Genomic DNA, 14,729 nt, shown 5'->3' on the forward strand with positions numbered 1-14,729 from the left:
AGTTTGCTCAGCTGAGAAACTATTTACATAAACACCAATTACATATTTATATCATTTTATGGTGGTTGGAAAATGAGAGCTACAAAAAATTGTAAATGATGGGGCATCCTCAAGGCATGGGATTTCTTTTTACTACTTTAATAATGAGGGGAAAGACTGCAGAAAGAGAGGTTTTTCTGTAGAAGAATTTAGGAGAAAAAAAAAACATTTTTTGAGTCAAACAGAGCTTTCTCAATGACATCTCACCTTAGCAAATTGTTACCGGTTAGATGTAGTTGTCAAGCCAAAACCGCGGAGACAGAAGTCCACCAGAGTCCACGGTGGGCAGGCCCGGTGAGAAGGCCCAAAGAAGCCTCTGGTGTAGTAGTTTTTCATCAAAGAAAGATCAACACCAAATGCCTACATAGAGAAATAGATGGAAGTGTAGATTAACAGAATGATACTGGTGTGTCCATTTTCTTGATGTTGATTCCTTAATATTAACATTTAAAAAGAGGAAGAAAAGAATATGTGATAGGGACAGGGTTTAATCTTACAAAATAGATAATATTCACTTTATTATTTTTATAGAAAAGTTTGTCAGCCCGTTCCAGTGTACCCAGGGATGGCAAACGAGACACACAGTACTCCCCCAAGATTTAGTCCTTGGCAGACATGTCTGATCAATCAGAGGTCTTTCCTAGCTAGACCTGGACCAGACCGTAGAATCCGTCTCCGGAATCTTCTCCGGGCAACCCTCCAGTCCGTTGGCATTGGCGTGTAGCATGAAATCTGTTTGCCGTTCCTAGACTTGTGGTAATGCCTGAGTTATTCAATCCCTTTTAAGACCAAATGACACAGAATCCAAGGACTATAAATGATTAGACTCAGATGAACCGTGTAGTCTGAATGGTGATACCAGGAACTCTACAACTTACCTTGGAGAACTGAATTGGAAAAAAAGTGATGTGAGTGTGGGCATGAAGACAAAGAACTCTTTTATTTATGGACTAATCCTCTTCTCTCCTCACCCGCTAATACCTGTGCGCCATGAACTTGGTCCTTGAAGTTTTTTTTAACATGTCCCTATGTCTCAGACATGGATTGTGAGCTGTGAGATGAGAAGGTTCCTTTGACATAGGAAATTTTAAGCATCTTAAATACGTTATGTGGAAGAAAATAAGAACAATATAGCCCTGTCAATAAACTGTCTGGCCCAGAGTTCTGTGGTGGGGGTGGGGGCAGAATGATAGTTGAGGTGGCCGGGGGGGGGGGGGGGGGGGGGGGGCGGGGGACGGAGGCCCCCCTGAGCTTGGCAGTTGGATGCAAGATGAACTTCAGCCCCTGCCCAGCATGGGCAGACAAACACTCACATGCATGCTCTCTCTCACACACCCCATGATGTCTAAGATGTTTACGTTGGAGACCTTTTATTTATCCTGGAGTTCTGTGACTCTAATAATCATAATAGCTGACACGTATCAAATGGAAATTATATGCCAGAAACTTCACCTACGATTTCTCTCCCTTATAACAACTCTCTGGATTAGTTTCGGTCATTCCCCTTTTATAGAGGAAGTTAACAGAGGTTTAGAAAGTTTAGGGAGTGTGGCCAAGGTCACATTAGCTAGTGTCTCGATGGGGACTGTCACCTAAGACAGTCGGGGGGCCAGAGTGAGCTCTGTCTTCTTTGCACTGGGGCCTACTTGAGACAAGGACGGGGACACAAGGGGACATCTGAGCAGACCCCCAAGGCCCTACTCTGCAGACTGGCCCAGTGGGCCACCCACCGGAGCTAAGCTGGGGACATGTCCATTAAAGGCATCACCCGCCTGTCCACCCCTGGGTGGGAACTCCAGACAAGACCTGTTGAGAGCATGAGAGGACAGTGGGTGTCCTTCAGGGAAACACTGGGGATGGACCGTGGCAGGGACACAGATGTGGGCTCTGCGTAGCTCATGCCGTGACTCTGACTTTTGATTAGCAGATTGTACCAGAACCTTCTGCTTGGTCCCTGAGTCCGGCTGCTGCTTCCCCAATCTCTTTACCAAGCGTGTGACTCAAAACACCAGCTGCCTCTCTCTGTTCCTTTTCCTTCCCTCCTCTCCATGTCACACAGAAGGGTGGCCTTCCATTGGGCGCCTGTCTGTGCAAGATGGCTGCCGGGTCAAAATGCTCTCACCCGAACCAGAGTTACGCCAAATGATGAGGCTTCCGTCTGGCCGGTGCCCCCAACAACGCTACATTTATATGCATATTTTTCTAATCCCACAGCACCCCTCAAGCTTCATCCCTATTTATTTATTTATTATTTATTTTAGGGGTGCAGGGATGGAACCCAGGGCCCTCTCTTGCTAAGGCAAGAGGTCTACCTTATTTATATATTAATAAATATATTTTATTATATTGATTTTTTAAAATTTATACCAGGGATTGAACCCAGGGGCACTTAACCACTGAGCTACATCCCAAGCCTTTTTTTTTAAAAAAAAAAAAAAACTATTTTATTTAGAGACAGGGTCTCCCTGAGTTGAGGTACACTCCCCAGCTCTTCCCGCCTCATTGTATACACAAGAAACTGAGCCTCAGAAGCACCTGGAAGCTGAAGAATTGGCCTGAAGCCTCCCCCCTAGGAAGAGCCAGGACCACATCAAACCCAGGCATTGCTGGCCTCCAGAAGACTCCCCCAAATGTAAAGAGAAACATGGAGAAAACAGAATCTGCAGAAAAGGATGACGTAAGAGATGATTGGTTCAACCTCTCAGGAATGATGACCATAAGGTTCCATGAGATGTCCCCCCATCTAGAGTCCAGGCCCTGGGTCACTGCCCTTTGCCACCTGAGCCGTTGGGGATGAACGGAGAAGATTCTGGGGGAATGGGGCGGAACAGGGGTGGGGACTGTGGCATGGGTGGCAGGGCCGCTGGGACAGGGCATGGGACAGGAGGGGGCACCTGTGTATGAAGGAAGCAGGTACAGGAGAAGGGGACGGTGATCCTCCTGGCCAAGCCTCTGCTTCCAAAGATCAGGCCCTCTAGGGAAATCCAGTGGTGTCTCTGAGGGCTGGGGCTCCCGAGGGGTGGCAGAACTGGGCAGGGGCTCCCTCCTGCAGAATGTTGCAAGTTATGTGAAGGCACATAAACCTTAACCAGAGAGCACATGGTGCAGGGGCACACAGCCTGTGTATCAGAGCCTTCACTCTGGCTCTATTATGAGGAAGTCCAGGGGGTGACAAGATGCAAGACCCCAGGAGTGATCCTGGGGCTGTGCTGGCTGAAGGCTCCTCCAGGTATTTTGTCAGCACCCGGTACAGACAGAGGTGCCAGACCCTGGCTGGAGACCTGGAGGTGGCTCTGCCTCCACAGCCCCCCTCTCCTGAGTCCCCAGCCCGTGCTGTGGTCAAGTATGCTGGCGACAAACCCGGAGGGTCCAGGACTCTGCAGAAGGAGGGTTTCACTGTTCAAAATCCCAGTCTCAGCGGGGTGCAAGTCCGCGTGCCTGTACTCCCTGCGGCTGAGGCAGGAGGATCCCAAGTTCAAAGCCAGCCTCAGTAACTTAGCGAGGCTCTAAGCCTCTCAAGGAGACCCTGTCTCTAAATAAAATGGCTTTTTAAAAAGGCTTTGGGATGTGGCTCAGTGGTTAAGAGCCCCTGGGTTCAATCCCTGGTATAAATAAATAAATAAACAAACCTGTCTCTTTCCAAGAAGAGTGGAGGGAAGTCCCTGGGTGGCCTGCATCTGCAGAACAGAGGCTACTGGAGGTCAAGAGAACTCGGGGGAGCTGAAACCCCCTCCCCACGAGACCCCAAGACCCACCTGGATTTCCTGGAGATGGGCAAGACGGAGAGGAGAGGGCCTGCGAAGACAGAGGGAGAGAGGAGCCAGGGGCCGGGTGAGCCTGTGGTCAACATGGAACAAAGTGGCCACAGGAGCAGCTGGGGTATGGAAAGGGCTGGCCTGTCCATTGTCCCCTGGGCAGCAGTTACGGCTTATGCAAGGCCCATGCCTCTTGCCTACCACAGGCTCTTTGCTGCAGGAGAGCTGGTTTGGGGTGGACCAAGTCCCAACTTGGTCCCTGTGCAGATCCTGGAAGGGTCAAGGACACCATGGTCACAAAACAGAGCTGATGAGCGGGAGCAGGTGCTTGGAGCGAGAGGTGACCTGAAGAATGGCAAACCTGGGGCTTTGCAGAAAACTTTGGGCAAAATTCCTGGAGGACAGGGGACTTTCTCTCTTTGTTTTTCTTTTTTGGTGGAACTGAGGATTGAACCCAGGGGCACTCTACACACAGACCTCCATCCCCAGCCCTTTTTATTTTTTATTTTGAGACAGGGTCTCTCCAAGTTGCTGGGGCCGACCTTGAACTTGTGCCTCAGTCTCCCGGGTCGCTGGGATTGCAGGCGCACACCCCTGGGTGGTCCCACGGTGAGGAGTTTGAGGCTGTTTGTCTTCTGTTCCAGAAAAAGGGGCTCACATTTATGTCTTTGCACTAGGTTGTTTTCTTGAGTGATTCCCAATAGACACAGCCTCACTGAGTCAGGGCAAAGGTTTTGTTCTAGAATCAGGGCTCTGGGCAGGGACAGTGGGTGCTGTTCTACCCCACTGACTGGTCTTGCTGTGTTTTGGTGACACTCCCACCCGACACTGACCAACTCTTCATTTTGCTCCCCACATCCTCCACACTTTGATGCACCCTACCGAGGCCCTAGACCTTGTTGGGGATTCCAGCCCTACCCACTGGGACCATTCTGCCCCCTGCAGTAAATGGGCAGACCCTGTCCTCCAACTCCACCCAAGCCACCCACAGAGAACAGGCGGCCTGGAGAAGGTGGTTTTTTTCTACCCAGATGATGAGATCAAGGCTCCTTTGCCTCCAACTCACCTGACTGCAGAATGACAGTTCTCACCAAGGGGTGGGGCTGGGGGGCCTGGCTGGACCAAACTGGCCCAGGATGGGGGTGGGGGGTGCCTGCCCCCCTGGGCTCCTGGCCGCATGCTCCTGGGCTTGTCTCCATCTCTGGCTTGCTTTGGATCGCTCCCCCTTTCTCTTCCTGTCTCGGGCCGTCCCATTCGCCTCTCCTTCTGCTCTTTTCCCGTCTCCACCTGGTCCTGCTCCTCTCGGGTCCCTCTCTGTCACTATCCAGCTCTGTTTCTCTCACGTCTCCCCTGAGTCTCCACGGAACCCCGTGAGTTTATCTAAACAACAGAAGGGGATATTTCTTTTACTCATAAACAAGATTCCCAGCCAACGCTTAGACTGTAACCTTGAGAAAAAAATCACAGTGGGGGGGTCAGCCCCCTGGGAACTCTGGACCCAGTCAATGGTGAGTGGTGCTGGGGATTGGGGATGGGCAGCGCCAGAAGTGACTGATCATTCTTACCCCAAGAGTCACTGTTTCCCGCCACCGGTCACTGTACTAGTTGTTTTACACACAGTTTTGTATTTGAACCTCACAACAGTCCTGCAGAGTGGGTGGAACTGTTTGCTCCCTTTAGCAGATGAGGAGACCAAGGGTCAGAGAGATCACCTAGCCCTTCAGTGGCACCTCAGATCCACCCCAACGGACCCCAAACCCTGTTGTCATCGGTACTGGGAGGGCTGTTGGGTTGATTGCTTTTACTTTGGAATTTGAAGAACCTGGCAAAGAAGTTGGTGCCACCTTGTCCTTTTTTTTATCAGAGGGTGAACCTCCAGAGAAGATGACATCCTGTCCTTAGTCACTCAGCTGGTCAACAGGGATAGAGTGGAGTCCAGGCATCTGACGTCCCAGAGAGGAGGAGAGAAGTGAACTCAGGACCCTGCCTGTGACTTTTTCCTTGCTGTGTGACTTCAGCCAAGACCCCGTCACTCTCTGGGTTGTACCCTCCCAATCTAAATAGGATCCTAGAACCCTCTATGCGGCTCTGTGGAAGGGTCTGTCTGGCCTTGGGCTGGGACACAGGGGAGAAGTGTGAGGAGCTTCTTTTCACGCTTTAATGTCATCGTCCAACTGACTTCTGCCTGAAATGTTCCTAATTGGAAGCTAACCCTTTAAAAGGAATTTAATATGATTAAGCCAGATGGTGCTTTCTATTTATTTTTTATTTTTGGCACTGGGGATGGAACCCAGGGATGCTTTAACCACGGAGACACATCCCCAGCCCTTTGAAAAATTATTATTATTTAGTTTTGAGACAGGGCTTTGCTAAGGTGCATGGGGCCTCTCTAATTGCCAAGGCTGGCTTTGAACTTGTGACCCTCCAGCCTCAGCTCTCCCTTTTTTGGAATTATAGTCGTCACCACGGTGCTAGGCAAGCAAGAGGCTACTTCAAAAAGAAAGTTTTACACGGTCATGTGGAAGTTGGGGTCACAGAGTGCATCCCCCTCAATCACAGGACGGTCACAACCACAGCAAAAGGGGACCTACCTGTGCCCTTAGCTGCCCTGACTCACAAGCCACCACCCTGTACTGGGGCTTCACAAGGCCAGCAGGGGGCGCTTTTCCCCTTTAATGTCTGCTGGTCCAGCAAGGTGTTTATTGAGCCGGTTGCCCTTCGTCCGCTGAATTGCATTTGCGGCTTTGATAGAACCCATTTGGCCGCCCTTGGGTGAGTCTATTTCTGGACTCTCCATTCTGCCCATTGATCTTAGTGTCATTATAGAGTCAGCCTGGGGATGTGACTTGGGGTAGAGGATTTGCTTGGCATGTGTGAGGCTCTGAATTCAAACCCACCCACCACCCCCCAAAGGAGAAGACAGGGTACAGGGATTCCTTCTACTTCTTGGGGGGGCAGGTACCAGGGATTGAACTCAGGGTCACTGGACCACAGAGCCACACCCCAGCCCGATTTTGTATTGTATTAGAGGGAGTCTCACTGAGTTGCTTAGCTTCTCGCTAAATTGCTGAGGCTGGCTTTGAACTCGCAATCCTCCTGCCTCCAGGATTATAGGCATGCACCACCAAGTCCCGCCATGTTTTTTTTTTTTAATTTTTTTCCTCTAAAATGGCTTTAGCTCTTCTAACTCCTGTGCTGCCCCATATAAATTTTAGGAGAAACTTTGTCTACATCTAAAGATTCTGGCATAAATTTGGTTAAACTACAGATCCATTTTGGGAAAAACTGACACCCTTTTAATTTTTAATCCAAAATATTTAGAACCATGTCACCAGTTTTTTAGTTATTTTTTTTTCTTTTTGATTCATTTGCAATTATGTTCTTTCCTACTGGACATTTATGGGATTGTGCCTGGACATTTAAAAAAAAGTCTTTTAGAACCTTTCATTTGCATCGGCTCTCTTCAAAATTGTAGCCGAAACAGAATTTAAATGACATTTTTAAAAGTCTCACTAAAGCGAGTAAAAAGAAAAAAAAATTGTATAAGGGTGCATTTGTCTTCTGTTCCCTTTTGTGAAATAGAGCCCGTTGTATTGTCTAGAAGCATTTCATTTAAAAAGTTTAGAAAAAAAACAACAAAATATCTATGTTTGAACCCAGATATCTGAAACAAAATTGAAAGAGAAGAAATCAGAGGTCTTACATTTCCTGATTTCAAAGCTTACAAGGGTACCGCGATCAAAGCAGGGGCCTGGAGGGACACGTGTCCACCAGTGGCCTGGCAGGCAGAGCCCAGAACTAAAGCCTCGTGCAGATGGCAGAAGACCTAAGACAAGCCATCGCCATTCGACTGGCAAAGGAGAGGTTTTTCAGCAGGCGGTGCTGGGGACAGGCTGGGGACATGCACAAGAATAAACATGGACCCTGGCCTTGTGCTGTGCTTTCACACCTTGCCTTGGTGCAGGTGACAGTGCCCAGAATTCAACTTGAAATGGACCAAAGGCCCCAACTGTGAGACTAGAACTACAGCTCACTGAAGAAAAACCTGGGAGAAACTCGACGGCTTTGGCTTTGGCCATGATGGTTTGGACACGACACTGATGCGATCTACTGATTTCATCAACTCATTCTCCCCCTTAAACTATAAACTCTTCTGGGTTTTGTTCACTCATGTGTCTACACCCCCAGATGAGTTCCTGGAACAGAGTAGGTTCTCAATAAATACCTGCTCAATAAATAAGTCTTTATTGAGCGCTTACTATGTGCCAGGGGGTGCTACATGGGCCAACTCATGCATTGCTCAGAGCCATCACGGCGTCCACCCACAGTCCAGAAGCAGGGCCCCAAAGGCCCACGTGTAGGTCCAGATGCCAGCAGGTCTGATGGTCCCCACACCTGTGCCCCTGCCCCAAACCTTCCCGTGGATTCATGTGCCCTTCTGTTCTGTAAAGCACTCTCTTAGATTGACAGCAACAACAGACAGTTTTTCCAGGTGACACGCGCGTCACAGGAATGGTGTACTCGGTTTCACACTTGGAGACTTTTATGTGCATTTCTTTGTTCGGCTCCCTGAGCCTCATGTTGGGGCCTCCCTTTCGGGCGGGGTACAGGAAGGTGGAGTTTCTGCCCCACAGATCTGCTGTTGCCACTAAACACAACCCTCAAAGGGGCTGCCCCCTCCGGGTTTAGGAATGCTGTTTCTCGAACACAGAACAAGCTGACTCAAGGGCGGGAGGGAGTTTCCCCAGAGAGCTGGAGTGGGTGGATAGAGGGTCGGTCCCTGCTCCCCACCCACAGAGGACCCCTGGTCCCCAGGTCCCCAGGTCCCCACACCAGGACCCTAAGGCCGAAGCTCAGGCCACCTTCATGACTGATCTGACCGGGCAGATGGGACACAGTGTGGGTGCAGGTGGGCACTGGCCTGTGCTGCTTCTGCTGGCCTTGGCTCTGTGCTTGCGGACACTGTCTGCCGTCCTCTACCCATGGAGGCCAGAGCAGGGCGGTAGCTTCACCCCTGGAGCCAGAGGCCGCAGCTCCAATCTCTACGCGCCTCAGACGGAGATGTGAGGGGTGCAGCAGCCCGGCAGGAGCAGGCCCCAGCTGCCCAGCACCCCTGACTTAAGTCTGGCCTCATGGCAGTCACTGAGCTGAGGGCTGGAGGTCGTCCCCAACGCCTGCCTTAGCCCCTTGAAGGGACATTGCTGGCTCTTTAACCAAGTGAAGAAACTGAGGCTCAGGGAGGTAAGAACCATGCTCAGGATTCCCCCGTGGGAGCAGAAAAGAGGGAGCCTCTAGTGTGGGGGGTCCTCTCTCCTGAGAAAGGAGCCCATCCTCTACGCCTCAATCCTCTGTCTGTAAAACAAGGTACAATGGTACCTCCCGGATGGTCACTCCTGGATTAAATGAGATATGGAGCCCAGGGGAGCGGCACACACCTCTAATGCAGCTGCTCGGGAGACTGCAGAAGGAAGATCACAAGTTCAAGGCCAACCTTGGCAACCTAGGGAGACCCGCCCCCGCTTTCCAAATAAAAGGAAAAAATTATTTATTTTTTTAATTTGTTCTAATTGGTTATACATGACAGCAGAGTGCATTTTGACACCTCATACATAGATGAGTAAGACTTCTCACTTGTCCGTTTACATGATGTAGAGTTACACAGGTCCTGTAATCATATATACACATAGGGTAATGACGTCTGATTCATTCTACGTCCTTCCTACCCCCAAGCTCCCTCCCCTCCCTGTAGTATGCTGATTTTAAGTCCTTTGGGAATAGATAGAGGAATGGAATGTCTGTGTCAAATGGTGGTTCCATTTCAAGTTTTCTGAGGAATCTCCATGCTTTCCAGAGTGGTTGCACCAATTTGCAGTCCCACCAGCAACGTATGAGTGTGCCTTTCCCCCCACAACCTCACCAACACTTATTGTTCCTTGTATTCTTGATAATTGCTGTTCTGACTGGAGTGAGATGGGATCTCAGTGTAGTTTTGATTTGCATTTTTTCTAATCGCTAAAGATGTTGAACACTTTTTCATATATTTGTTGATTGATTATATTTCTTCTTCTGTGAATTGTCCATTCAGCAGTTCCTTGGCCCATTTATTGGTTGGGTTGTTTCTTTTCTTTTTCTTTTTTCTTTTTTTAGTATCAAGGTTTCTGAGTTCTTTATATATCCTAGAGACGAATGCTCTATTTGAGGTGCATGTGGAAAAGATTTTCTCCCATTCTGTAGGTTCTCCCTTCACATTATTAATTGTTTTCTTTGCTGAGAAGAAGCTTTTTAGTATGAATCCATCTCATTTACTGATTTTTTATTTGTATGTGGTGCTGAGGATCAAACCCAGAGCCCCGCGCATGCCAGGTGAGCGCGCTACCGCTTGAGCCACATCCCCAGCCCTGATTTACTGATTCTTGATTTTACTTTTTGTGCTTTCGGAGTCTTGTTGAGGAAGTCAGTTTCTAAGCCAACATGGTGGAGATTTGAGCCTATTTTTTCTTCTATTAGGCTCAGGGTCTCTATGCTAGTGCTTAAGTCTTTGATCCACTTTGAGTTGAGTTTTGTGCAGGGGGAGAGAAGGGGTTTAATTTCATTTTGATGCATATGGATTTCCAGTTTTCCCAGCACCATTGGTTGAAGAGGCTATCTTTTCTCCAATGTGCGTTTTTGGTGCCTTGGTCTAATATAAGATAGCTGTATTTATTGTGGGTTTGTCTCTGTGTCCTCTATTCCGTACCATTGCTCTATAAGTCTATTTTGGTGACAACACCCTGTCATTTTTGTTCCTATTGCTCTGTAGTATAATTTAATGTCTGGTATTGTGATGTCTCCTGCTTCATTTTTCTTGCTAAGGATTGCTTTGGCTATTCTAGGTCTCTTATTTTTCCAAGTGAATTTTATGATTGCTTTTTCTAGTTCTATGAAGAATGTCAGTGGGATTTTAGTAGGAATTGTATTAAATCTGTGTAACGCTCTTGGTAGTGTGGCCATTTTTTTGTGTGTGTGGAGCTGAGGATTGGACCCAGGGTGCTGTGCATGTGAGGCAAGCACTCTACTGACTGAGCTATATCCCCAGCCCAATATGACCATCTTGACAATATTGATTCTGCCTATCCAAGAGCATGGGTGATCTTTCCATCTTCTAAGGTCTTCTTCAATTTCTTTCTTTAGTGTTTTATAATTTTCCTTATAGAAGTCTTTCTCTTCTTTTGTTAGGTTGATTCCCAAATATTTCATTTTTTGGAGGCTATTGTTAATGGGGTAGTTTTCTTAGTTTCTCTTTCAGTGGATTCATCTCTGATGTATAGGACAGCATTTGAGGGGCTGGGGTTGTGGCTCAGCAGTAGAGCGCTCGCCTAGCACTTACAAAGTCCTGGGTTCGGTCCTCAGCACCACATAAAAATAAAGGTCTTGTGTCCAACTACAACTAAAAATAAATAGTAAAAAAAAAAAAAAGAAAGAAAAGCATTTGATCTATGGGTGTTAATTTTACATCCTGTTCCTTTGCTGAACTCATTTATTACTTCTAGAATGTTCCTGGTGGAATCTAATGGATTTTCTTAATATAGACTTATGTCTCTGGCAAATCGTGATAGTTTGAGTTCCTCTTTTCCTATTTGTCTCCCTTTTAATTCCTTCCTTCTGTCTAATTGCTCTGGCTTGAGTTTCAAGGACGATGCTGAATAAAAGGAGGGCAGCCCTGTCTTGTTCAGTTCTTAGAGGGAATGCTCTCAATTTGAAAAGAAAAAAAAAAAAAAATTGAGAAGGGCTGGGGATAGAGCTCAGAGGTAGAGCCCTGACCGGCCCAATGTGTGAAGCCCTGGGTTCCATTCCCAGCACAGCCAAAAAAAAAAAAAAAAAAAAAGGTTTGGCCAATGCTCCGCCTGGTCCCCGGTCCCCAGCGCTGACACGTGATTGCAAACTTTATGCAGCGGTTGCTGTCACTCCTGTTGTCGTTAGGAACCTCTGCACTGACCAGGCTTGGCCAGCCTCTTGCTGCCCAGGGTGTGGAGGGGGGACACACAGCCAACTGCAGGCCAAGCAGCCCTCTGCTTTACTGAGGCAGAGGTCACAGTGGCGCCAGTCCTTCCCAGCTGCCTCCAGATGCTCCAGACAGATAAAGAACTGGCTCCATCCGGGTGCGGCTGCCCGGGAGCTCCTGACTTATGGAGAAATTCCACTCTGTGGGGTGTGACCTTGACCCTTCTCTGCTGACCTCTGAGGGACCAGCCAATGGCCGGGTCTGGCTTTCAGCTGTCTTTCTGCAGGGCAGTGAGGACAGTGGCCAGGACATACGTACAGAGAAGCCATGCTCACACACACACACACACACACACACACGCACGCACACACACACACACGTGCGCACACGTCGTATTCTGCTGTGAGAACTCCAGAATGCGGTGCCCCTGCCTCTGCCTGCCCTCCTAGCACCAAGCGCAGGGCACTTACAGCACGTGCTATGGGTTGGGGAGAGGGCTGGACAGACAGATGGATGTGAGGAGAGTTAAGTGTGCATTTGGTTATTCCTGGGCTCAGCCTGTTTATTGAGCACCTACTGCGTGCAGGCTCTGTTCGTCTGGTGTGGTGGAGAGCAAGTCCACACTTGCTCTGGGAGCTTCCACCTGAGCTGTGGGACAAGCAGGGCTGTGGAGTCACTGAGAGGAGGGGCGCAGGCCTTGGGGAGCTGCACCCAGGCCAGCTGCAGATCCCTCCCAGGACTTCCTGATACCAGCAGCGCCTCCAGTCTTCTGCTGAGCAATTTATGCAAGAGAGGACAAGCGACTTGCTCCAATCACACAGCAGGTGAGAGGAGGTCGCCATGCGAACCCCTCCTGCTGTTTGCACAATGTGGAGAAAGCAACAGGGGTAAGCCAGGGGTAAGACAGGGCCACCTGTCCCAGAAAGGGAGGACTGGAGTTAAACTTTGAAAAAAGTGTTCATCTGAATTGAAGGAGAAGAGGAGGCACAGGGGGACTTTCACTTACTTATTTATTTTTGGAGTAGGCTGCTTTCTTTTAAATTTTTTAATTTGTCCTTTTTAGTTATACCTGACAGTGGAGTGTATTTTGCCATATCATACTTACATGGGGTATAATTTCCCATTCTTGCGGTTGTACATGATGCAGAGTTTCACAGGCCGTGAATTTATAGAGAAACATAGGAAAGGTAGGTCTCATTCATTCCACTGTCTTTCCCATTCCATGCCCCTCCCTCCCCTATCATTGCCCTTTGTCTAATCCAATGAACTTGCATTCTTCCCTCCCCATCCCCTTATTGTGTGTTAACATTTACATATTAGAGAGAACATTTGGCCTTTGGTTTGGGGAGATTGGCTTGTTTCACTCCGTATGACAGTCTCTGTTCCACCTATTTACTGGCAAATGCCATGATTCCATTCTTCTTTAAGGCTGAGTAATATTCCATTGTGTCTATGTACCACATTTTCTTTATCCGTTCATCTGTTGAAGGGCACCTGGTTCTGTAGTTAAGCTCTTATGAACTGAGCTGATATAAACTGATGTGGCTGCGTCACTTCAGCATGCTGATTTTAAATTACAGGAGGCCCTTTTAGATAAGGGTCTCCCCTGATCAATAGTGTGGGATCCCCGAACCTGGCCAGGTGTCTCACAATGATCCCAGGAGTGGGGAGATGGGACATTCTAGCCCTGTGCACAGGGAGGGGAGGCCCTGGCAGGGTGGCTCCTTGCTTCTGGTCACATTGCACAGCAGTCAGCAGAGACAAGAACCAGACAAATCACAGCAAAACCCCAAACCCCCAAAAGTAAACCCCGCAGTGATATTTCAGTCCACCAGGTGGCGCAGTTACTGAGAACGAATCAGCTACTCGGGTCATTTGGCCTCAAAGGGTCAAAACAAGGGGCCCTGTGACTGCGCCCTTCCTTCACGTCCAATCCCACTTGGCAGCTCCCCCCGCCCCTCCTCCACAGGGACAGCCGGCCCCCCGTGGGCCTGAGGCCACCGCACCCCAGGCTCAGGGGAACAAATCCCTGGGGAGCCCTAGGCTCATGCTGAAAGTCCAGTTGCCAAAACAAACCTCTTTTGTGATTCTTGTTTTTTTCCGTGTTTAAAGAATAATAATCTAAAAATGAAGTCATTGTCCTCCCCTGCCGTCCTGCCAGCTTAGAGGCAGCTGCCTGGCTGGCCGCGGTCCCTGTCACCGCCCCCACCCCCCCAGGGCTCCTGCCTCCCCACTTTGGCCCCGCCCACCACCTGCCCTCCCTTCGCTCCTCCAAACAGCTCCTTCACGCTTCTGCCCTGGAGGCCCGTTTCTCTGCACCAGGGGACAGTCCTCCGCGCCATTGCTTGGGCGGGAGCTCTGGGGATCTCAGACGCGGCTCAGAGACGCCGCTGTGTGAGCCCAGGACGCCCAGCATCAGGCAGAGTGCATTCTGAGGGGTGGGATTTGGGCCCTGGGAGCTGCTCAGTAGGGAGTCTGTGGTAGCAGAGGGTATCTGGGCCGTGGGCTCCGTCCTTGGCCCCCTGGCCTCCACCCTGGATAACACAAGCACAGAGACACACACAGAGCACAACACACAGCACACAAAAGCATAGAAAAATAGTCACATGCAGACACATGCACAATGCACACAGACACAGACACACAACACGCACATGCATGCACACACACACACAGAATGCATGTGACACAGGCTACATGCACAGACACACATGAGCACGCACTTGCACGTATATGCACACACAGAGATTCACCTACGCACGCACATGTACATACAAACACGGGCACACAGATACATGCTCATATGTACAACAGATGCCCACACCCAGCCATATACATGGACACACGTGCCCGTGCATGCACACATGGACCCGGAATGCATATGCACACAGGCAGACACATATACAACGAGCACACACACATGCATGTGCAGATGCACACGTGTACCTATGAAC

This window comes from Callospermophilus lateralis, chromosome 9 (assembly GCF_048772815.1).
Source record: "Callospermophilus lateralis isolate mCalLat2 chromosome 9, mCalLat2.hap1, whole genome shotgun sequence".
Classification (NCBI taxonomy): domain Eukaryota; kingdom Metazoa; phylum Chordata; class Mammalia; order Rodentia; family Sciuridae; genus Callospermophilus; species Callospermophilus lateralis.